The sequence below is a fragment of the Triturus cristatus genome, chromosome 3_2, assembly GCF_964204655.1.
Source record: "Triturus cristatus chromosome 3_2, aTriCri1.1, whole genome shotgun sequence".
Taxonomy (NCBI): Eukaryota; Metazoa; Chordata; class Amphibia; order Caudata; family Salamandridae; genus Triturus; species Triturus cristatus.
The window spans coordinates 564,943,487-564,968,109 of NC_140584.1; positions in this window are offsets into that span (position 1 = coordinate 564,943,487).

Sequence of the window (24,623 nt, forward strand, 5' to 3'; positions counted from 1 at the left end):
ACAAACCGTGGGAGCAGAATTTCACTTTGAAGATTCTTGTTAAGCCCTACTGAGAAGGGGTTGTGTATTGTTTTGCCAAGTTTATTTTTGTACATCGCATGGTTATTCCATTTCATAAATGTATATCTGAGAGTTGGCAGTTTAGGAGTGCTTCAGCAGGCCTAGTTTGTACATAGTGCCATGCCACTGGTAAAAGCTACAGGCCTTGGCGATTCACTGCGGAACATTTATGTCAGATTCCTGAGGTGCAACCTGTATATAATAAAAAGTTAAGACTAAGCCAATGGCCTTACTTACTTAGTTTTAAAAGCATGTGTTAAAGGAAAAAGGGGGGATTGTTGTTTCACTCTGCGAAAGCCTGCAGGCAGGTATTCTTTAATATGGAGTCTATCAGATTCCTGTAGTACATTCAGGGTTTTGGTGTTGGTGACCCTCCTGAACATATCATGGGGATAGATGATTTATACTATGGTAATCCATTTAGGCTCTATTAGCACGGATTTTATATTATATCATGTAGGCATTGGTAATGTTATTACAGCGGATCTGATGGTTGCTTTGTGGGAAGGCTTACAAACCAACGCAGTAGCTCCAAGTTGGTCATGGATGAAAAGCCAATGATAAAGGTTAAAACCTGATTTTTTATAATGACAAGTTATGATATTGGCAGTAGGCCTGACATATTGTTTGCGGAAAGCATAAGTTAATGTCAATAGTTATTGAAGGGTGGATTGTTATTACTCTGTATTACATCCTACAGATAGATATTTTGTTAAATGGAATGTCGTGGGTTACCTTTGAAGAGAATGATTTTGATGTGGTTATTGCCTCTGCAAACCCTAGAGAGAGAGGATTTGCACTGAAATAATTCTTGCTAGAATCCCTTCATTATTGTCTGCCAGATTATTGTCCATTGTGTATCATTTGTTTTCCATTCCAAGATGGCCAACACATTGTTTGGAAATGTGGGGGCGTGCTTGAACTTTAAAATGATCATAGACTATTTCAGGGGCAGCTCTATCGCAAAGGCGGAGGAGCATCGCTCCACTGGCTCGTCATTTTATTTTTCACCTGCTGGCTGAGCCAGCGTGCTTAGGGAGGGGCGAGTCCGGGGCCATAGCTGGGGTAGGAGGAATGGCTCGTGCACTTCTATTTGCGCACGTGTGTTTGGCCTGCCATCTCAGGCTGGCCAAACACACATGCACACTTAGGTTTCTCCAACCTGGCTGTATTGAACAGCCAGTTTGGAGAAATAGCACAGACTCCCAGTCCTGAGCAGAGCATCAAATCAGTCCACTCAGGCCAATCCCTGTGCTGCTCTCATAGCATGAGAGCTGCTCGGCGATTGCACCGGGAGTCTGTGATGTGAACAGGAAGAAGAAAACCGCGGGGCAAAGTGGAAGGTGGGTGGCAGCTTGAGATAAGTGTTCATTTTTTAAATAATTATTATACTACCCCCGAGCTACCCTTCCTACACTCCCCACCCACAGCGTCTCTACCTGCCTCACCACTTTTTGTTTGTGGCGGCCACCACTGGACTATTTGCATCACCCATGCAAGATGGAGACCCGTTGCTTTGTTCATTTTCATTATTGTAAACATATGTCCACTGTGTTTAGACTGTAGCATATTTTCTTTTTTCTACTTGTATTGTTTTAATTTACGTTGCTTATGTTGTTTTATTGGGGTTGTGTCAGAGGAGGAATTCAAGAATGAGTACGTGAATGGATGAATGGATGCATGAGTGTAAGGATGAGTGACAGAGCGCATGGACAATGACTTATTTGGTGCCTAAACCCATCAATGACACAAAAAGCGCCTTTATTCATAAGCCACACCTATTGGCATTGCCAATGTTTGTTTTCAATACTTGGTTTTCTTGCCTTCTCTTGAATATTAATAACATGCAGTGAAGCAAACCACTTTCCATGGCTAAGAACGTGATGTGTATAAGGGACCAGTTGGTAATGTACCGAGTACTTACTTTGTAAACTCTTTCTTGTTATTATGCTGGATTTTTCCCCTTTCTGGAGTCCCAACTGTTCGCCCCCCCTTGTCCCGCCCTCCCCCCCTGCCCGGTGCTATTACCTCTTGATACAAAGAGGAGTCTGGGGATGGGTAGATGATGTTTGAAGGAGGTGCTTTGGGATGGAGTATTAAAAAATAAGATCAAATATATTTTTTAATTAACAAGTGTGTTTTGCAGACTGTGGGTGTGGTTCTCATCACTTGATTAGGAGTGTGGTCAGAAAATCTAGGCTCGGTGAGAAGAAGTTTACCATAAATAAACAGTGAATTAGCACCACTGAAAAACGCAAGGATTAAGATGGAAAGCATGGAGGTTCAGTGATGTCAGTTCTGTCAAGAACAAGACATAAGCTAAACAAAATGATCCTTAATTCGAACAGTAATCATAACTGGATATTACAGACTGGGGGAGGGGAGTCTGTCTGTTCATAAAATACATCTAGAAGGCAACTTAAGTCCAAAGATGTTAACTGCACAATTTGTTAAGAAAATTACAATGGTTTAAAACCAGGTAGCACCGTTATAAGAAATTACCTACCCACCACAATCTGCCAAACAAGCCACAGAAAAGATTTACACAGCCTAAGCATCCATTATGAAGTTATCGCTGCTTTCTCAGCAAGAGAGATAAAAAACATAGGGGCATATTAGCAAGGGCCATTTCGCCGCTTTAGCGGCACTTTTTGCCGCTAAAGCGGCGATATTTCTATTACCCTATCAGCAAGCTGTCGCTAACAGCAGTTATCGACAGCTTTCAGGCGATAGCGACCGGTTTGAGGCCCGCTTTGCATGTCAGCCATATTTATCGCTAATGACATGCAAAGTGGGCATACCCAAACTGTTAGCGACTGAAAGCAGTCGCTAACACAGCTATCGCCTATTAGCAAGGTAGGCAAAGCGATGAAAAAAATTGCACTACGCGCGATTATCGCTATAACCTAACGCCTGCTAAATACATGACTTACCTGTTTATCCAATGGGAAGTGGATCTTCAGGTTAAGTCCCCATTGGCGTTAATGCATGAATATCGCTGGATTTCCAGCGATATTCACGCATTTCGCCGCTATCGCTGGATATTTTAGCACAGTGGAGATAAACGTTGCTAATAGCATGTTTTCCCCGCTAAAATATCCAGCGATAGGCGGCGATAAAAACAAACGCGCTAAGCACGTTTTGCGATAAATATCGCAACTTCTTGCTAATAGGCCCCATAATCTTCTGGGCCCGGCCAGCTGCAAGGGTTCGTTTTGCAGGGAAATCAATGGAAGCAGTGCTTGAGTGCGTTGCTTCCACCTCCCCTGCAGACTTTGGTTTTGCTGACCAGTTGTGCACAGATCCATCACAGTGGGGCAATGTATGAAGCATGCTTCAGAGACAACATAGGGATTTCTCCAGACAATCCCTCGTTTGACAGCTTTTGCAATTACAGTCTTGAGATCTATGTTTTCTTTCCCATAACGTGTCTTTTATTTTTCTTACAATATAGTTTTCTTCTTAAAGAGGCTGCTTGTCCTACAGGGACTTGTGGATATTTCACCGAAGGGGCTGTTCCTCTCGAAGGCTAGCAAAGGTAGGGTTGTACTATAAAACAGTTATGTCCCTAGCCGTCTGCCATGGCATTCAGCAGGCTTGCTTTCACTAGACAAATCAGGGACAGTGTTGCAGCATTGAATATTTACTTCTCTGCATTCGTACCATACCGCAGTCCAATAGCAAGCGAGCTTTTAAGTTTCGAAGCATGTCATTTACATCTACTTGGGATATGTGCGCTTTGTCGATTCTGATACAACGGTGCTTCAAAATCACCCTTGGGCAAAAAACATTTGTAGCCCAAAAACCCTAAAGGAAAGTAATTCAATTACTCAGACAAATCTGTCCTCGTCAGTCCTCGTCAGTAGCGGTCCGTGGAGGGAGTTCGGTGGGGCAGAGAGGCGGGGCGGGGAAGGGGCAGGGTGGGGAAATGTAAACACCGAGATAAAGCCCTTGTAAATATGCCCCTTAGTTCCCACTGCAATAAATAATGACTCCACACAAGGTTTGTTGTAAAACGGTTTGCTGCAGGTTTATTTCATGCATGAAGTATCCCAACGTGGTAGGTTAACTTACAGGCAGTCCAAGGCGGGCAGCTGTGAATAACCTAAACTGTCCGCCCACCTGATGAGCCAAATGGCACATTGGCCAATCCAATCGGTGTTATCATTTATCTGGGAGATTTTCCCCCTTAATTACTATGGACCACCAGTCCATGACTTTAATTACGGCTTTTTTAGGGGCGGGGCGTTGCAAGGCATGCCATCCTGCTGGCACGCTGGGTATGCGGCAGGGAGGGTACCAGCATGTCCAGCGGGGAACAAAGAGGAAGACCAGTGGGTGGGGGCAGGTATAAGTACCTGGAACCGGCCCTATGTGCGCCAGTAATGATGCAGCGAAAGTGCTGGACTCTGGGGGACTCCCGTGGTGCACTGTAGATGTGCCAGAGTGTGGCACTAAGGTGGCTGCCCTCATACATGCTACCACACTGTGTGCACCACAGGAAGCTGCAAATACTGGAGAAGACTTGACCTTCCGGGTGAGATTGTCAAGGACAAATAGAAACATCTGCATGAAGTGACCCTAACCCAGGAGAGAGCACAGTGCTAGACTTGGTCTCCGTGCCCATGATGTTTACCAGTGGTTCCATAGGTAGGTGAGCTTGTCAATTACTTAAGTAAGAAATCACACTCTATCAATCTGTCAATCTAAAGCTCAAAATATCAGAAACAGAGCAGGAAAGTCAATGATGGCTGCTTTAGCAGCCAGGAGATTCAGTTCGAGGCTCATGGTACAGGGCTAGAGCCTCAGCAACTGGTAAGGGGTAGCAGTGGCCTCGAGCGTGGTAGCCAGTACACATTCAAGCCACTGCAGCAGCAAGTAAACAAACACCTGGTATAGAGTAATTAGATGTCCTTGCACATGTTTAGATATTTCTGAAAAATCGCTACTCTCAAACACCTACAGGACCCTGGAATGTTTAAAACACAGAAGCACACCAGCAGACTCCGGGCACATGGGCAGGCTCTTGGCTGATTTGCAACAACTTTGAACATACATGGTTTAAAAACGTCACAAAACCCCCGAGATAGCAATAGTGTTACCCTTTATGTATTTTGATGTTACTTAGTTATTTTGGGGCACTTATCTTGAATAAGCGGTTTTCTTCGAATTGCAGCCAACTATGAGCACTGGGTGCAATTAGAATATTTAGATTTAACTTTCATGAATAAATAGTTAATAAAACAATCTACAAAGGTGGGAGCAGAGGATTTATAGGATTCTGTGGCTGTCACGTTTACTGCGTAATATGGATTCATTGCATTTACCCAGGAGAAAGTATTGGGCTTTTACCTGGATAATGCATGCGGCTAGTGGACGCTGGTAGAGAGATGAGTGTGGGTTGGTGCAGTTCTGCAGATGTTGGTGTATTTCAGGGGGGTGAGTTCTACGAATCTAGGTTCAGTTTTGGAATGTGGAAGTGTGGCCCATGGGCTCGTACCATTGCACTGTTGGTGATGGTATGGTGCTAAAGATGATAGCATAGGGCTGGGTTCGGTAGTACAAGGCGGAAGGATGGTGTACCAAACTCATTACAAAAGTGAATCACTGATTTTTTGTAAACAAACTCTACATTCTGAGAAGACAACTCCCTCTATTAACTCTGTGAAGTGTGAGCGTGAGAGTGTGTGTTTGTGTAAAATGCGTATGTGTTTATATACTCACAACTGGAAATGGAAAAAATATACTCCAGGAACTCATAAACTGGGAATGGTGCCAGAACCAAGTTAAGTCATGCAGTGTGTAGTCATAAGAGACAGCACAGGGAGAAAGGGAGCGAATGAAAGTAATTCTATGTATTATTCATTTTAAAAACCCTAATAGAAAACTGTTTGACTTACTCAATTGGTCACAAACAGAGTGCATGCTAAGCTAGTTTAGGGAATTAAGGCACGAGCTGCAAAGTTCTATGTGCAATATTCTCACTTACTTTAAAATCTCTCATTGATTTACAATAGATATCAATGCGAACACGTGTTTCACCAAAGATTTCGCTTCTTCAGGGCCTAGATACTTTCTTGCGTAACAATTTAATTGTTTTTTTATATAAACTGTTTGCAGAAAGTTAATATTAGAGTACATGAGATTTCGCTGTCGTTTCCATCAATTTGCTAATGCGATAGGAGACCATCAGAGGACTCAGAGAAAGGTTCTGATAATCCCATTCGTCTCAGCATCGGAATATCATGGATCACAAAATCAAAGTTAACCAATATTCCGTAAACGAGTTGAGACTGACTGATATATGATCATATATATATCATGCCTGTTGTAAGTTTTCAATCATGTGTACAGACCTGCAGGAGTTAGCAACAGCCTGCACTAACCATTATGGGAATGTAAGGATCTATGAGACACTCTTGTCAACAGATTTGGAATCAAAGATTCATCTGGATCTAGGAGCATTCAGAGTGTAACACTATTTAGTTAATTCTGGTGGTTAATGCATTTGGTGGGCCCAGATTTGAATAATCATAAGGTAGCTAAGAGGGGCAGTGTGCCTGCTGCAAAGGATAGCATATAAGTATAGCTTTGTATTTTATGTAAGATAGGTCAGTAAAATAATGTTTTTGGTACAGAGATCCATATGTTACCTGAATGATGTAAATTACAGTCCCGGTAAAATAGTTCTTTTTTATGAACCTGCTTCATGCAGCTCCATTTAATTTGCAAGGCAAATGTTTGAAACATAGCAGGTTTTTCTAAGTATGATAGAATGGGTACTGATAAACACGAATTGTTAAGTGTCAAAAATAAGTTTGCATTTTTGGGATGTTACATAAATTATCATTATTAGTGTACTTACACACACGCACATCGAAAGACATACCTGGTATTTATACATAGCTTACATAAAGCCAAAGCCTGAATGTCAAACCTGGCCATTTCTTGCAGGGCCTCGCTAACATTTTTGTCTTCTGCCGCTGAATGTATTTTTGTTGGTATTAGGATTCTGGGCACTTCCCCGGGCTAACCAGTGGTAAAGTGCTTGTGCTCTTTCCCTAAAGCATAGTACAATCGGCATTCACCCAATTTGTACCTTTAATTTACATGTAAGTCCCTAGAAAAAGGTACTACCAGTACCCAGGGCATGTAAATTAAATGCTACTAGTGGGCCTGTAGCAGTCATTGTGTTATCCACTGAAGTATCCTTTTTAGACATGTTTCAAGCCTGCTCCTGTAGCCTGTGTGCAGTTTTTAATTTCCATTTCAACCTGGCAAAAAAACTTTTGCCAGGCCTAAAACATTCTTTTCAAAACATATATGTCATCCCTGAAATAGACCATAAAGGCTCATAGAGCAGGGTGCTTTGTATTTAAAACGTGGGACATGTGTGTTTAAGTTTTACATGTCGTGTAGTGAAAAACCCCTAAATTTGTTTTCGACTTCTGTAAATCCTATTTAGTCCATTGACTAACACTGAGTTAACTTATTACATTTAATAAGTGCTAACTGTGGATTGGGGGCAGGTAGAGATTTGCTGTTTGGACTCAAATGAATTGTAATTTAAAATACTCTTTGATGGTAAAGTTGAATTTTAAGTCACTATTATGAAAATGCAACTTTTATAATGTTGGCAGTTTTTTTGCCTTAACGATTTTTGGGCTTTTGCCAGTGTCCTGGGTCATATGACTGTGAATGGCTCTGCTGGATGTATATTCCTTTTGGGCAGTGACACAAAAGAGGACTAATTGTGAGACAGTATAGGCCATCATGTCAGGATGGCTGCAAGTGGAGCTGTAGCGAAGCCCACTTACACTTCAAAGGCTTTGCCTCATGCACACACAAAGAAATCTGACATCAGGCCTTCCCTGTCTTTTGTTACCCCAGACTTCTTGGGGCTTTGACAGGTGAAGTGAAGAACTTTCCAGAACCAAATCTGGGGCAGCATAGCAATTACCCCTCCCCCCACTCTTCAAAGGCTGGCACCAGGTATAAATATTGGACTGCCTGAGCCACTCAGCAGTACTGTCCTGGACCTATCTACATTACAGAAGAAGGGCTGCTTTACACCACAGAGGACTGCTCTGTTGCTACCAGAGGACTGCCCTGCTGCTTGAGCTTGACCCCAAGTGGGCTGCCCTGCTGCTTGAGGCCTACCCTGCTCTCTGAGAAAGAAGACTGGACCTGCATCCTTCAGCCAGGCTAATCCGAGTGACTCCAAGAGTCAGTTGGGTTAGCTCCTGCCTGAGCTATAGGGACATCACAAGCTCCAAAGGCCTCCCTGCAACCTCTCAACATACCTGCTACACTGGACCTGCCTGAGCCCTGCTGACCTATGCTGAAGTGAGTTCCTGATCCCAAGATGTGTTCACCAGGTCACGGATCCTTGACTGGCATCAGTTGACCTCTTTCTGTGAACAAAGGTAAAATCTTGAAGTTTTGGGCTCTTCGCGATCGAGGAACAGCCCATTTGCATTGAGACTCTGCTGCACGCGACAACCACCAACGCAAAACTCTAGTAAACCCATCTCTTCGCAGTACAGAAACTGCTATCGACCACAGGAAATGTGAGATCTGCACTATAGTAATGACAGCCTGTGGTAATCACAAACACAAAGCTCCAGCAACGACCAACTGCGACGACCGATCAGATCTTCGTATAACAGACCTAACCATCCTTGACCCCAGGCCTGCTCTTGATGCTACAGCAACGACCTATATGCAACACTCTCCCTGCTCATCACAGCTTCTTACGCTAAGAATAGAACTCTTCACGCCAGTGTTTCAGAAAATATGTTTTTCAGTTGGATTAACCAGGTCATGTATCCGGCCTGCACTCCATTGCGGTGAGCCTGAACTTGTGGCTTTCCACCAGTCTAGCACAACCAGGTGACCGCAAGTGGTGCTTTTTGCTTTTAGGCACTATACTGACTGGATTTTTTGATGTTCTGGTATCATTCTATTTGTTAAAATGTATTCTTTATTTCTAAATCGATGTGAGAGTTTTTTTGTGTTGTGTTTCCACTCTATTACTGTTTTTTTCCTGCACAAATATTTCACACATTGCCTCCGAGTTAAGCCTAAGTGCTTTGTGCCAATCTTTTAGAGTGTGAGTACAGGTTAATTGTTTGACTTTTGTGGTTCACTCTAAAAAAGGATTAAGGTTGTTACCTGAGTGGGGATTCAACCCCCTCAACCAATAACCCAATTTCTTACACTGTGGAAATTGAAAACACTTTAACATTTCTTTTTCTGCACATCTAACTGTATACATGTCTCACTTCACCCAAAATTCAATTTTTTTTATTCCAGCTGTGAGCTGAGCACGGCCTCTGTCATAGTCATTTTTGTGACTGTGAATGATGGCCATCACAGCACTGGCTGACTGCTACCCTGTTGACAAATGTGCAAAAGGCAGTGTAACAGCTGTTATGAGTCCTGTCTGAGCCTTTCAACTGATTACTCATCGTCCTAGATGTGGGTAGAGGGGTTGAGGTTAAACAGGGTCCCCAGGATTGAACAGTCTGGTGCATTTAGCAACATTCTGGAGTGTGTCAGCTGGAACGCCCATGTATAGTATTGAATATCTGGGAGGAATAGCACCCCCTTTCTCCCTTTTCCGCCGCAATTTCTTCCATGAGATACTTATGCCTCTATAAGCCCAGATATAAGGGTTAATGGTCTGCTGAACTTTAATGATCAGTGGCTTATCAAAGTGCAAAGGGATTGTATTAAACAAGAAAGTGATTTGAGGAAATAGCACCATTTTCGCCAGATTCACCCTCCCAAAGATTGTTGAAGGGAGATGTGCCCATCCCTTCATTATCCGAGTACAGCCCCTTAAAGCACCATTCAGATGTACTTCTGGGATTTTCTTAATATCCTGTACAATCTTCAAGCCCAAATATCTCATTTCCTTTTTAAACAATGGGTTCCCTTCTTCCAGGGTCCATTCAATTACCTCAGTTTCCCCAGTGTTAACTTCATACCCTGACACTTTACTAAATTCCGAAACAATCTGTAATAGGACCAGCAAGGCGGCCAATAGGTCTGCGGTATAAACCATTAAATCAGCGGCATAAAGTGCTACATTTTTCTCCCAAACTTCATAGCCAAAGAGTGGAATATTAGCAGCAGTTCTGATCTTTTGTGCTAAGGTCTCTATATTGTGATTGAATAGGAGAGGGGGTAGAGGGCAGCCTTGTTTAATGCCTCTGGATATTTTAAAATACTCTGTCAGTTTTCCATTTGTTAATATTCTTGCTGATGGAGCCTTGTAAATTAGCTGCATTACCTGGCAGAAATTATCCCCCAATTTGTGTTTTTTCAGAATACCCACCAAAAATGACTAATTTACTCTGCCAAAGGCTTTGGTGGCATCTAAGGCCACCACTGCTAGAGAGACTGAAAGAGCAGAAGGCAAATCAATAGCACATATCAGGCTATATGTTAGTTCATGTAGGTATCTACCCTTCATAAACCCATTCTGATCGCTGTGTATCATTTCGCCTGCTTCTTTACTTAGTCTATCAGCTAAGATTTTTGAAAATATTTTGTAATCTGCATTAAGCAGTGACATCAGCCTATACGAATCGCAACTAGCGGGGTTTTCCCTGGTTTTAATATCAGGGTGATTAGTACCTCACCCCAAGATTTGGCCAGCTGTAGAACTTTCTCCATAATCTCATTGAACATCAGTGTCATAAACGGTATTAGCACATCTCCCAAAGCTCTATATAGCTCTATTCGATTTGGCCCTGCAGATTTCTCCCCTTAACTTGACTGGTAAACCTTCTTCACCTCATCCTGAGTGATTACCTGATTTGGAAGATTTTGCTGATTCAAATCTAGAGATTTTATAGTTTTCAGACCTAACCAGTGGCCAACCTCATCTTCAGAGACTACCCCCTCTTCAGCATATAGTTTCCGAAAGTAGTCCTTGAAGACTACCTCTATCTCTAAATCACGAGTTATTTTAACACCATTCTGTGTGCCCTCTATTTTTTTTATCTGATTTATATTTTTATATGCTTTTACCTTTCAAGCTAACAGTTTCCCTGTTCCCTCCCCATATTCAAAATGGGCTAATTTACTGGCCTCCCATCGCTGCAGAATAGTTTCTAGTTGATCTTTCAGTGCACGCAATTATTTCTCTCCCAAAAGCATATGATTCTTATTATATCTGCATCTAGAGCCTTCATTTCCTCTTCTAACTGGCTCGCCCCTGCTCTATAATTCCTATTATTGAAACAGAGCATACTCGTGATTTTATCCCTTAAGTAGGCCTTAAGTGTGTCCTAGACTACTATAGTAGAAGCAGACCCTATATTGCATTTTAGAAACTCGTCTACCTCTCTATTCAAGTGGTTAACTTTCTTCTGTATCAGTCACTAGGGTACAGTCTAACATCCATTTCTTCCCTGTGAGCCTAATATTTATTTCAATTTTTAATGTAACCGCAGAGTGGTCTTAGCGGTGTGCGATCAAATAGGTAATGTCCCAGGTATCTTAACTCAGGTTTAGACTTACAAAAAAATAATCAATTCTGGACCTATGTCCATTTTTTTATTGTGACAGGACGCACCTTGCATACAGCCTGACCTCTCCATCCACAAATCACAAAGAGCGCTTTGATTTATCTGTAAATATTTGTGTGATTTAGGGGTAGCTATTGCTCTACTATTTATAGACTTATCGAATTTTAGATCCATTATTACATTAAAATCGCCAGCCATAATCACTGGATCTGGAAAGTCTAACATGTTAGTAAAGACTGCTTTTAATGGCTCTATATCGTCACAGTTCGGACGGTAATACCCTACCAAATTTATTAGTCTCTCCTGTAGTTTAGTTTTTGCAATAATCCACCTTCTGCGCTTATCAACTATTGTATCTATTATAAGTGCCTTCACCTGTTTTTTAACTAATATTGCAACTCCTCTTATATTTGCGCTCTGATCCATGCATGGCAATTGCTAAACCCAAGTTTGTTTTTTTAAAGATCTCAATGGACTCTCTTGAAGGATTATTATGTGTCCCTTAAATACTGCAAAAAAAATTCCTTTCTCCCTTTCTCCCTTTCGTGCGTAAGCCGTTAACATTCTATGTTAGCAACTGAATGGCCATCTCCCTTGTTCTATCTTTTGACTTTCTGCCTGGACCCCTGCATCTATTCCAGCTATGACCTGCATGGCAGAGGTAGATGAGCTTTATTTCACCACCCAGTGCTCCTTCCCGGTCTCCCCACCTCACTGGATAACCCATCCCATCTTTCCTCTGAACATGAATTTGGTCAGTTTTGTTTGCGCCACTGATCGCCCGTCGCTGCCTAATAAATCAAAATTGGTAAACCACCTAACTTCATAAACTCCCCCCAACTCTCCCAATGTGCAGACTGAGGCCAACCCCCTATTCTACTCTTTGTGCACAGTTTCATCGCCTTACAGTAGTGGACTAGATACCCCCTTTTTAGGTCTCGTCTACGCAGCGCGCATGCGCTGCTTAGGAAAGAGACCTTTAGTAATCAGCACAGCTTTCCCGGCAAAAACATGCACGCGTTGCATTGCTTCCAATAGCAACGCGTGCACGTCTGGCGATTCACTTGTGGGAGCAGCTGGTGCCATATGTTATCAATTATCGTGCCTTGCTTGTCTCTCCCGCAATAGAATCACGCAGGCCCCCTCCTCTGTCACCTCCCCCTGCTGCTGTGCGAGGCGCTCCCGCTTGTTTTAACTTTGAGCGCGAGGCGCGCACGCTTGTCTTTACTTCGCCTCAGTTCCAGCCTGCGGTCGGGTGCGTTTCACTTCCTCATACTAAAAGTAAAGCTCTCGGGACTCACCCTCAAGTCACTCCTGAACACTCCTGAGCCTCCTGAGCCTCCTCCCTCATCGCTTCTATCGACTTCCCTGCACTACACTACCATGAGCCCGGTGCAAGTCCTGTGGGCAGTGGGCTTGACGTGCTGCATGGGTGAGTTGTGTTTTTTTCAGTGCATTTCGCGAGTTTGCACGTCATTTTTTTTTTTAACTTGAGGCACGCGCGCGATCTCATTTCCGCTCCTGACTCCCTTCCTTTCCCTCACTTTCACTTCTGCTGCGCGCGCACCACCACTTTTGCTGTTGTCTCAGTTTTATATAGCGCAAACTCGATCCGAAGTTATCAGAGTGCTTTACATGAGCACCAGTTGCAATACAGATGACAAAGGGACACATTTTAATTTTTGTTTATGCACGGTGAGATTAAGTGACTTGCACTGCATTACAAGTTAAACTGTCTGCCGTAATCTGATTTAGATGCTACGTCACATCAGATGTATTGTATTATGGTGTTACTTTTCTAAAGCGCGTTTTACCTCATTGTATTATCGGTTGAATTTAGATTAACCCAGGCGTGTGTACATCAGTGGCATTGAAGGTGCGCCGGGATTCATTGGTGTGGGAGAGCGCTCTTTGCCCGGTGTACTGCTCGATTTTTCCGGTCTTATTGTGTTGAAGGGTGATTTAGGTGACTTCAGTCTCTTTCCATTCAAGTCTAAGGGTTAGAGTAGTGTATAGAGCCTATTTATTAGGCACTTTGACATGATCCTGTGTTCTTCCCCATAGATCAGGGTTTGCATACATATCCTAGGGGATAGATTCGTTAACATTAGGGGTAATCTGTTCTGTAGTGAGGGTATTTCATGGAGCCGTGCTGAATTCAGGCCTGGTAGGCCTTAAACGGGAGAGACTCCATCTTCCCTCCTGCTCCGGCAGCTTGGGATGTTTCTAGGTCTTAGGCAGTGTTTTAGTTAGGAGGTGTTATTCGCTTGGAGAGAACCGGCTGGGAAAGTGTCCTTGGTACGGGGAGGTACAAGAATTTGGTGGGCGGCAGGTTACGGGCTGGAATTTTCCATGAGGAAATGCACATCTATATTAGTAAAAGTTTGAGGCAGATACTGGCACTTGCTTCTAGTCCATAGGCGGCACCTGGCCGTTAGTAGTAAAGCTGCTACTTATTCCAGGGAAGACAGATGACAAACTTGGAGGTGGAGAAAAACCGAGAAATAGATATTCCAAAGAGAAGAGAGTAGCCGATGAGGAAGAGGTCCCAGTGACTCGGAGAGGGAGACGGGAGTAAACCCGTGATTGCGGAGGTGTGACTTCCAGGCGAAGCCGAGACGCAGACGAGAAGGGAACCTAGATGACCATTGAGTGCAGGCTACATACGACCAAGGTGATGTCAACCCCTTACTATTAAAGTGTACAACTTAATCTTTCACTTTTCTTTGCAGGTTATGTGATATGTATTATGTTCCGTGAGTGTGCATGTAATAACTAAATAAAGTATTCAGTTTGTAGTAAAGCAATATGTGCTACGTGTTCTTGTGTAAGAGGGTAACCTATTCTTCTAGTCAGCTGTGACTTGACATGAACAGATGTTAATCCTGATCAGGTAGGTGGTAACTGAATAAGGGAGAAAGGAGCCCCTCGAACTGGAGAACAAGTTGTGCTCAACTAGCTGTCTTTGTGTGATCTGATATATAGTAACACTGTGTCGTGGTAATTATAGGATGAACTCGTGCTAAGGCTGCCGTCTGGGCAGGAAGTCCTGGGTCCGTTTGGGACCGCGAGGCTGTGGCTGCCGTCTGGGCAGGAAGTCCTGGGTCCGTTTGGGACCGCGAGGCTGTGGCTGCCGTCTGGGCAGGAAGTCCTGGGTCCGTTTGGGACCGCGAGGCTGTGGCTGCCGTCTGGGCAGGAAGTCCTGGGTCCGTTTGGGACCGCGAGGCTGTGGCTGCTGTCTGGGCAGGAAGTCCTGGGTCCGTTTGGGACCGCGAGGCTGTGACTGCCGTCTGGGCAGGAAGTCTGTGGCTGCCGTCTGGGCAGGAAGTCTTGGGTCCGTTTGGGACCGCGAGGCTGTGACTGCCGTCTGGGCAGGAAGTCTGTGGCTGCCGTCTGGGCAGGAAGTCCTGGGTCCGTTTGGGACCACGAGGCTGTGACTGCCGTCTGGGCAGGAAGTCTGTGGCTACCGTCTGGGCAGGAAGTCCTGGGTCCGTTTGGGACCGCGAGGCTGTGACTTGTAGGTCTTGGTATATATAGTAGGAATTCCCTGTCCTTAGGTGGTGCATATATGTGGTTATTTAGGTGTAAATAGGCCCTAGGGAGGGGGTAACGTTCTGGTTTGGGTTAGAGAGGCTCTGCTGAGCGGGTTCTATCTGATCCGAAAACCCAAGCAGAACATTTGGCGTCACGAACCGTTTACGAAACCTGTGTGCGTTGTGGTTGTCTTGTGTTTGCTTTCGGCGCGTGCGTGGTTTTGTTTGCATTTTATTTTTGTATATTGGTGTGTATAGTTTGTATTTTTCTTCCTTCTTTTCTTTTTCTTCTTTTCTTCTTTTTCCTTTTTCACGATGTTTTCTAGAAGGTCTAAATCTACTTTTAAGTTGCCCGTTGATATTCCCGGATGGGATTCAACGCCTTATGAAGCCTTGGCCCGTGAGTGGGCTGATTCTACTGGTTTGAGTGAGAATTGGAATTCTTCTTTGGAGCTGGCAGAGCCGGCTAATGTGATTGCTTGTTTGCAGAAGGCACCCGTATCGAAGGGTGAGGAGATTCCCATTTTGGGGCGCAGAGGTTGGATTCTTTTGTCTGCTTACAGGATTCTGCATGAGAGATTGTTGAAGTTACAGTTATCTCTTAAAGATGTGGAAGCGCACTTTGTTGAGATTCAGAATTCTCATACTTTGTTGCGGTGTCAAAATAAGTTGCTTGCTGATAAACTTGAGACTTACCAAACTATTGCCGAACGGGCGGCTGTGCGAATTGCTCGTTATAAATACAAGAACAGGCGCGGTCGGGTTTCGACGCGAAAGGTGCGTCTGGTCGTGGCGACAGCCGGGCTGGATTGGAATCCTGATGAATGGGATGGTAATATCTGGAACTCGACTGATTCTTGTTCCTCGGGTGAGGAGTCTGCCAAGCGCGAGTCTTCTCACTCCCGCCATGATTGTAAGTCTGCTTCTCGCACCTTTGATGGTGCACCCCGTAATTACGCTCGTTCTTCGAGTGGGATCGATGCTTCTTACACTGATCGTCCCTCTACGAGTGCTGATCGGGCTCCTTGTGATGCTCGTCCCGCGGTTTCTGCACATCCAGTTTTCCGTCGGAAGTTGCAGCAGTCTCCCAATGCTCCGCAGGGTATTTCTTTGGACTGTTTAGAAGACTTTACTCAGCAGGAAATTAGTGATATTTTGCAGCGATTTCGGCAGCAAGCTGGTGAGTCCTTGCTCACATGGATGGTGCGCCTTTATGAACTGGGCGCTGCTGGTATTATGTTGGATACTGGCGATTGTTTAAAGTTCTGTTCCTTGAGTTTGGATTCTACTGTGCAGGATCATTTTCGTAACTATAATGGTGTTGGTCAGATTTCTTTACTCCAATTGGCGACTGAGGGTTGTAATCAAAAATATCCTACTGAATCTGACTGGCCTGTGAATGACAAGCCGTGGTATACTTTGCGTGATGCTGCTCAACGTCTCAAAGAGGAGGTGATGAAAACGGCAATTTTTCTGGGTACTGCTGACAGGTTGCTTGATGGTTCGTTGACATCTTCTGTGCGGAACCGTATCATTCGATCTTCCCCTGTTGCCTATAAGCAGGTCATGATGACTTTATTGATTAATCAGACTGGTAATGTGTTATCTACGGTTTTGGAATCGGTGCGCCAACTCGGTGAGTTGGGTGAGTGGTTTAAACCTGAACGTCAGTCCCGGCCTGACACTCGTACTCCTGGTGAAAATAAACTTACTAGACGTGATATTTTTTCTGGTCTTCTGGCTGATGGTGTGCGGAGGGAGGACATTGATGGTGAGACTACCGCTCGTTTGTGGGAGTTGTTTCGCAAACGTGGCTTGGATCGAAAGGAGGGTGCCCGGCGTGTTCGGACCACTGAGTGTGATCGTGGTGGTTCTGACGGTAGCAGTGATGACGACCGCCGTGGGCGCTCTGTTCATCGTGATGATCGACGCTCTGCACGTGATGTGTCCCCCCGTCGAGAGAGAGACAGGGAGAGAGAGGGGGAAAGAGAAAGGGGGAGAACTGACTATGTTTACAGCAGACGTAGAGATGATAGGGATCAATCCCCTGAGTTGAGGAGGAGAGAGGATCGTCACAGTTTGGTCGATCGTAACCCGCAGTACAATGCAGAAGATACAAATCCGTTCCGTACTGGGAATGGATATGAACAGGAGGTACCGATACCTAAGAAGCGTGAGAGTCTTTATCCTGATTTATCCTGGTATACAGAATGCAGTAAGAATGATTAGGAAAGAGGTCAAGCTCCGGTACACAGATGGGCTCACAGAGATAATAGACCCTATGTAGATATTGACATTTATTGGAGACATCGTAATATCCAAAGGGCCCGAGCATTGGTAGATACAGGAGCGGAGGCCACTCTTATTCATGGAAAATCGAAGAAGTTTACAGGTCAGCCTTTTACTATTACCGGATTAGGTGGAAAAGAAACCCCTGCAGTTCAAACTTTGCTTGAAATGAGAATAGGTAGAATTCCTAGAAAAGAGTATTCTGTACTAGTAGTGCCACTTCTAGAATTCATAATTGGGATTGATATTTTGAGAGGAATGACTTTGCATCTAGATGACGGATGTTACCAATTTGGAACAACGCATTATATATCGTCCAGACCTATACGGGTTGGTCGTTTAAGAATGCCCCCCATACAAGTTCCCCATGCAACAAAAGTGGTTTGTCAGAAGCAGTATCGTATTCCAGGTGGTCATGAGGAGATTAGTACCACTATTCAGGAGTTAGTGGATGCAGGAGTCATAACCCCAGTTACTTCTGCTTGGAATAATCCTGTTTGGCCGGTGCGTAAGAGTGATAACTCTTGGCGCATGACCGTTGATTATCGAGAATTGAACAAGCACACACCCTCTTTGACTGTTGCAGTACCGGATGTTATTACACTAATTGAGAGAATCCAAAAGCATCCAGGTACATGGTACGCGTCCATTGATATTGCTAATGCTTTCTTTTCAATTCCGATTGCCCCAGAGTGTCAGGAACAATTCAGTTTTACGTGGAACGGGCGTCAGATGACGTTTAGAAGTCTTCCCCAGGGCTATGTGCATAGTCCTACGATATGTCACCGGCTGGTGGCAGAGCATTTGGCTGAGGTACCGGTTCATCCCCAAATTCAGATATGTCATTATATTGATGATGTTTTGATCCAAGGCGAAACACAAGAGGATGTTCAGACCCAATTAGACAGAGTCATTGAGTGCCTGCGTGAGAAAGGTTGGGAAATCAACCCAGATAAATTGCAAGGTCCGTCCCAGGCTGTAAAATTTTTGGGTATTAATTGGCATGAAGGGCACCGTAAAGTGATCCCTCAGGTTAAACAGAAGATTCTTGATTTTGCAGTTCCTAGAAATAGGAAAGAAGCCCAGAGCTTCATTGGTCTGTTTGGCTTTTGGCGCCAGCATATTCCTCATTTGAGTCAAATATTGGCCCCCTTGTACCGGGTCACGCGTAAAAAGAATGCATTTGAATGGGATAAACCACAGCAAGATGCGTTTAGTCTGGCAAAAGAGGCAATTCAACATGCTCTGGATTTATGGCCTGTACGTGATGGTGACGTGGATCTGAATGTGTCTGTACAGGGCCTTTATGCAAATTGGAGTTTGTGGCAGAAACAAGGCAGGAGTAAAGTACCGTTAGGTTTTTGGACCAAAAAGTTACCTGATGCTGGTGAGCGTTATACACCCTTTGAGAAACAGTTACTTGCTTGTTATTGGGCTCTGGTGGATACCGAGCAATTGACTTTGGAACATGATATAGTTCTGCGTCCGGAAATTCCTATCATGCAGTGGGTTCTGAGTTCGCCGAAAACTCACCGAATTGGACACGCTCAAGAGGCGAGTGTGATTAAATGGAAATGGTACATACAAGACAGGGCACGTGTGGGCCCGAAAGGAGTTGCTTCTTTACATGAGCAGGTGGCGCGAGCGCCATCGACTGAGACTGAGAGTGAATGTTCCGTACCTTTAGCACAGGAGTCTCCTGTCAAGTGGGGTAAGCTTTTTGATGATTTGTCCGCAGCGGAAAGAAACCATGTTTGGTTCACTGATGGTTCAGCGAGGTTTATAGGGATGACACGACACTGGAAGGCGGTGTCCTATAATCCGATCACACAGAAATTGTTGAGCACAACTGGTGAAGGTAAAAGCAGCCAATTTGCCGAGCTTTACGCTGTTTACCAAGTTTTGAAACAAGAGTTACCTGGTACATGTCATATTTTCACTGATTCTTGGTCTACTGCCAATGGACTGGCTGTTTGGTTGCCAACTTGGCATTCCCATAATTGGAAGTTACATTCCAAAGAATTATGGGGAAAAGAGTTATGGCAAGAAATTTGGGAGATGCTCCCACAGAGTACTGTTACAATCTTCCATGTGGACGCTCACACCCCGATAGATTCTCTTGACAAATTTTTTCATAACATTGCAGATGAGAAGTCTAAAATTGCTGAGGCAGTGGTGGACAGGCAAGATTCTGATATTGCGGGATTGGCGAAATGGGCACACCAGAAGGCAGGACATTTTGGAGAGAAGGCCACTAGCAGGTGGGCTGCTGATCGAGGAATTTATATTCCCTTAGATTTAATCAAAAATGTTATTTTACACTGCCCCGTTTGTCAGCATATCAGACGGCGTAAGGTGCCCCAAATTGTTAAAGGTCATTTACATCGCGGCAAACTGCCCGCTCAAATTTGGCAGATCGATTACATTGGTCCACTTCCCATGAGTAGGAATTGTCAATATGTTTGCACTATTGTTGATACATACAGTGGCCTGCTGGTAGCCCTTCCCTGTAAGCAAGCTACCCAATTGAATACCATTAAAACATTAGAATTAATTATGATGTACTATGGTGTGCCATTCCAAATTCAATCTGATAATGCATCCCATTTTCGTGGAAGATTGGTACAGGAATTCTGTGCGGAAAACAATATTGAATGGATATTCCATATCCCCTACTACCCACAGGCCTCGGGCCTGGTGGAGAGATTGAATGGCCTGCTAAAGGACCAGCTGCGTAAGTTAACGGATGACAAGTATAAAAATTGGCGAGACTTTTTGCCCCAAGCACTATTGATTTTGAATAATCGTCCTTTTTTAAATGCTGAATCTCCACTTATGCGTTTGTTTCCCCCGAATGCTGAGGCTATGCCTAATGAAATCAGAGAAACTGTGATGTATTGGGAAATTACTCCCGGAGCTTTGGCTCCATGTAGAGCGACCCCAGGGTCGGCAGGTTTAGACTTGCATGCTATGGATGACATTGTTATAAAAAGTAGAGATCGAGTCATCATAGAGACAGGTGTTGGTGTTCAGATACCACCTGGAAATTTCGGATTGATCGCCCCTAGATCGGGGCTGTCTGTAAAAGGCATTCAGGTGCTTGGAGGAATTATCGACAGTGATTATCAGGGAGAGATTAAGGTGCTCCTGCTGAATAGCAGTGAGGTTGACTTACTGATACATCGCACTGACCGAGTGGCTCAATTACTCATAATGCCTGTTTTCAGTGGTGTATTAATGAAAGGCACTGCTCCAACGTTGCTAACTGTACGTGGCCAGAAAGGTTTTGGCTCCACGGATAATCCTGGGGCCAGAGTTTGGGTGCAGTCGCCTAAGAATCCCCCTGAACAAGCAGAGGTCATTGCCACCGGTCAGGACAATACCATTTTGGTTATGAGACCAGGGAAAGATAGCTGGGAAGCGGTCCCGGCTGATAAATGTTATTTACGAGAATGATTAATGCCTGTATTTGGTTCTTTTTCAGATCATTCTTTGGATTGTTGCTGCAGGATGTGTCGGAGCCGGACTGTTTTCGGACTGGTACGACGAGAAAGGAGGGATCCTATCAACCCGGGATGAACTGGGAAACCGAGTGTTGCGTTCCTTCGCTGCATGGGATTCATCATCGAACTTTTGGACCGCACTCGCTAAGAGGGTGACTGACGCCCCTCACTTCTGTTTGACACCGATGAGATCTGTACATGATATTTTGGCGACCTGTCTGGTTGCTGTCCCCGCCTCATTGGAAACTTTAACTCATATTTTTAATGTCTCGAAGGCCCGTCCCAATATTCTCCTGGGTGATTTTGCTACCCATGTATATTGCCCCCTATGTATTGAATTGCCGAACGAGCAAACCCCCATCCAGTCCCAAATACTTACTTATAATATCACACAAGGTGATTTGTGTTTCTTTCTTACGTGTAATCCTAGTGCGATCTCTGAATGTCTACGCCTCAAACTAAAAGGCGCCACTTCATTTACCGCTCACGAACGGACTTTGTGCTTTCAAAGGACACCGACCACATGTGTTTCAGTTCAGAACAATATGACTTGTAATAGTTTGGTAGTTACCCCCAGTCACTATCGCACGATGTTACTACCTGCCGGATGGCTTTTCTCATGTGGTAATACTTCCTGGCCATTTGTCCCTGCAAACATTTCCGGAGGCCCTTGTGCCATTACGAGACTCAGTTTGTTGATGTTCGCATCGCATCCGAATGCCAACTCTCGTGTGCTTCGAGATACTGTAATGTTACAGGAGGATTGTGACCCATCTTTGCATTTATATTCCAAGTCTGAATACCTTAGCTTAGCTGTTTCAATTATTGGTGTTCCTGCTTTGGCGGTTTATAATGCCAAATCTATTGGGAAAATGGCCTGCTGGATGGTGAAATCTATTAATCATACTTCTACAATTTTGTCTGACATGCTATTAGACGCCCAGGGTGAACGTAGGGCCATTTTGCAAAATAGGGAAGCCATTGATTATCTTTTGCTTAAACATGGACATGATTGCTCGGACTTCGAAGGTCTCTGTTGTTTTAACTTGTCTGACCATACACAATCCATTCGTGCTCACATCGACAAGTTGCGTGACTTAACAGAAGAAGTTAGAAAACACATTGACCAGGGCTGGTTTGACTGGCTCTTTAATTGGTTACCTGATATACACATGCTACGCCAAATATTAGGTGGTATTTTGATTGCTGTTGCTGTTTTGATTTCTATCTGTTGCTTGATTCAGTGTATTCCTTCATTACTTCAATTCTGCACACTTGGTACTAGACATAGATCAGTTAGCTTTGTTTCATATTATTCTTCCACAGATGTTGGCTCCATTTAATGAATGTATAATAGACTGAAGTCAAGGGTGAAATGTACTGCTCGATTTTTCCGGTCTTATTGTGTTGAAGGGTGATTTAGGTGACTTCAGTCTCTTTCCATTCAAGTCTAAGGGTTAGAGTAGTGTATAGAGCCTATTTATTAGGCACTTCGACATGATCCTGTGTTCTTCCCCATAGATCAGGGTTTGCATACATATCCTAGGGGATAGATTCGTTAACATTAGGGTAATCTGTTCTGTAGTGAGGGTATTTCATGGAGCCGTGCTGAATTCAGGCCTGGTAGGCCTTAAACGGGAGAGACTCCATCTTCCCTCCTGCTCCGGCAGCTTGGGATGTTTCTAGGTCATAGGCAGTGTTTTAGTTAGGAGGTGTTATTCGCTTGGAGAGAACCGGTTCAGGCCGGCCCTTATCGAAGGATTGTATTTTTCTTCATGCCGAAGACACTACATCAGGCCGGCCGGCTGGGAAAGTGTCCTTGGTACGGGGAGGTACAAGAATTTGGTGGGCGGCAGGTTACGGGCTGGAATTTTCCATGAGGAAATGCACATCTATATTAGTAAAAGTTTGAGGCAGATACTGGCACTTGCTTCTAGTCCATAGGCGGCACCTGGCCGTTAGTAGTAAAGCTGCTACTTATTCCAGGGAAGACAGATGACAAACTTGGAGGTGGAGAAAAACCGAGAAATAGATATTCCAAAGAGAAGAGAGTAGCCGATGAGGAAGAGGTCCCAGTGACTCGGAGAGGGAGACGGGAGTAAACCCGTGATTGCGGAGGTGTGACTTCCAGGCGAAGCCGAGGCGCAGACGAGAAGGGAACCTAGATGACCATTGAGTGCAGGCTACATACGACCAAGGTGATGTCAACCCCTTACTATTAAAGTGTACATCTTAATCTTTCACTTTTCTTTGCAGGTTATGTGATATGTATTATGTTCCGTGAGTGTGCATGTAATAACTAAATAAAGTATTCAGTTTGTAGTAAAGCAATATGTGCTACGTGTTCTTGTGTAAGAGGGTAACCTATTCTTCTAGTCAGCTGTGACTTGACATGAACAGATGTTAATCCTGATCAGGTAGGTGGTAACTGAATAAGGGAGAAAGGAGCCCCTCGAACTGGGGAACAAGTTGTGCTCAACTAGCTGTCTTTGTGTGATCTGATATATAGTAACACTGTGTCGTGGTAATTATAGGATGAACTCGTGCTAAGGCTGCCGTCTGGGCAGGAAGTCCTGGGTCCGTTTGGGACCGCGAGGCTGTGGCTGCCGTCTGGGCAGGAAGTCCTGGGTCCGTTTGGGACCGCGAGGCTGTGGCTGCCGTCTGGGCAGGAAGTCCTGGGTCCGTTTGGGACCGCGAGGCTGTGGCTGCCGTCTGGGCAGGAAGTCCTGGGTCCGTTTGGGACCGCGAGGCTGTGACTGCCGTCTGGGCAGGAAGTCTGTGGCTGCCGTCTGGGCAGGAAGTCTTGGGTCCGTTTGGGACCGCGAGGCTGTGACTGCCGTCTGGGCAGGAAGTCTGTGGCTGCCGTCTGGGCAGGAAGTCCTGGGTCCGTTTGGGACCGCGAGGCTGTGACTGCCGTCTGGGCAGGAAGTCTGTGGCTGCCGTCTGGGCAGGAAGTCCTGGGTCCGTTTGGGACCGCGAGGCTGTGACTTGTAGGTCTTGGTATATATAGTAGGAATTCCCTGTCCTTAGGTGGTACATATATGTGGTTATTTAGGTGTAAATAGGCCCTAGGGAGGGGGTAACGTTCTGGTTTGGGTTAGAGAGGCTCTGCTGAGCGGGTTCTATCTGATCCGAAAACCCAAGCAGAACACCCGGTTCATAACGGTGGTATTCCACACAGTAAAAGGGTAGGAGGTTAAATTTACCTTGTATGCACTGGTGCCCATGCACGCATGCTACGTCACAGCCAGGACACTCAATCCAGGCTGCCTCCTCCAAAGAGATTAACTGAGACCCGAGAGAGGACAGTGACCTCAGTAGGCAGGTCCGTTCTTTCGACCGACAGCCCCCCGGCAAAAATAGATTTACGCCATGATCCGTTCACTTCCCTCTCTGTTTTTCCATCTGTCCCTCCCATTCTTTTTGTTGTTGTCTCAGTTTTATATAGCGCAAACTAGATCCGAAGCTATCAGAGTACTTTACATGAGCGCCAGTTGCAATACAGACGACAAAGGGACACATTTTTTTTTAGGCACGGTGAGATTAAGTGACTTGCACTGCATTACAAGTTAAACTGTCTGCTGTAATCTGATTTAGATGCTATGTCACATCAGATGTATTGTATTATGGTGTTACTTTTATAAAGCGCGTTTTACCTCATTGCATTATAGGATGAATTTAGATGAACCCAGGCATGT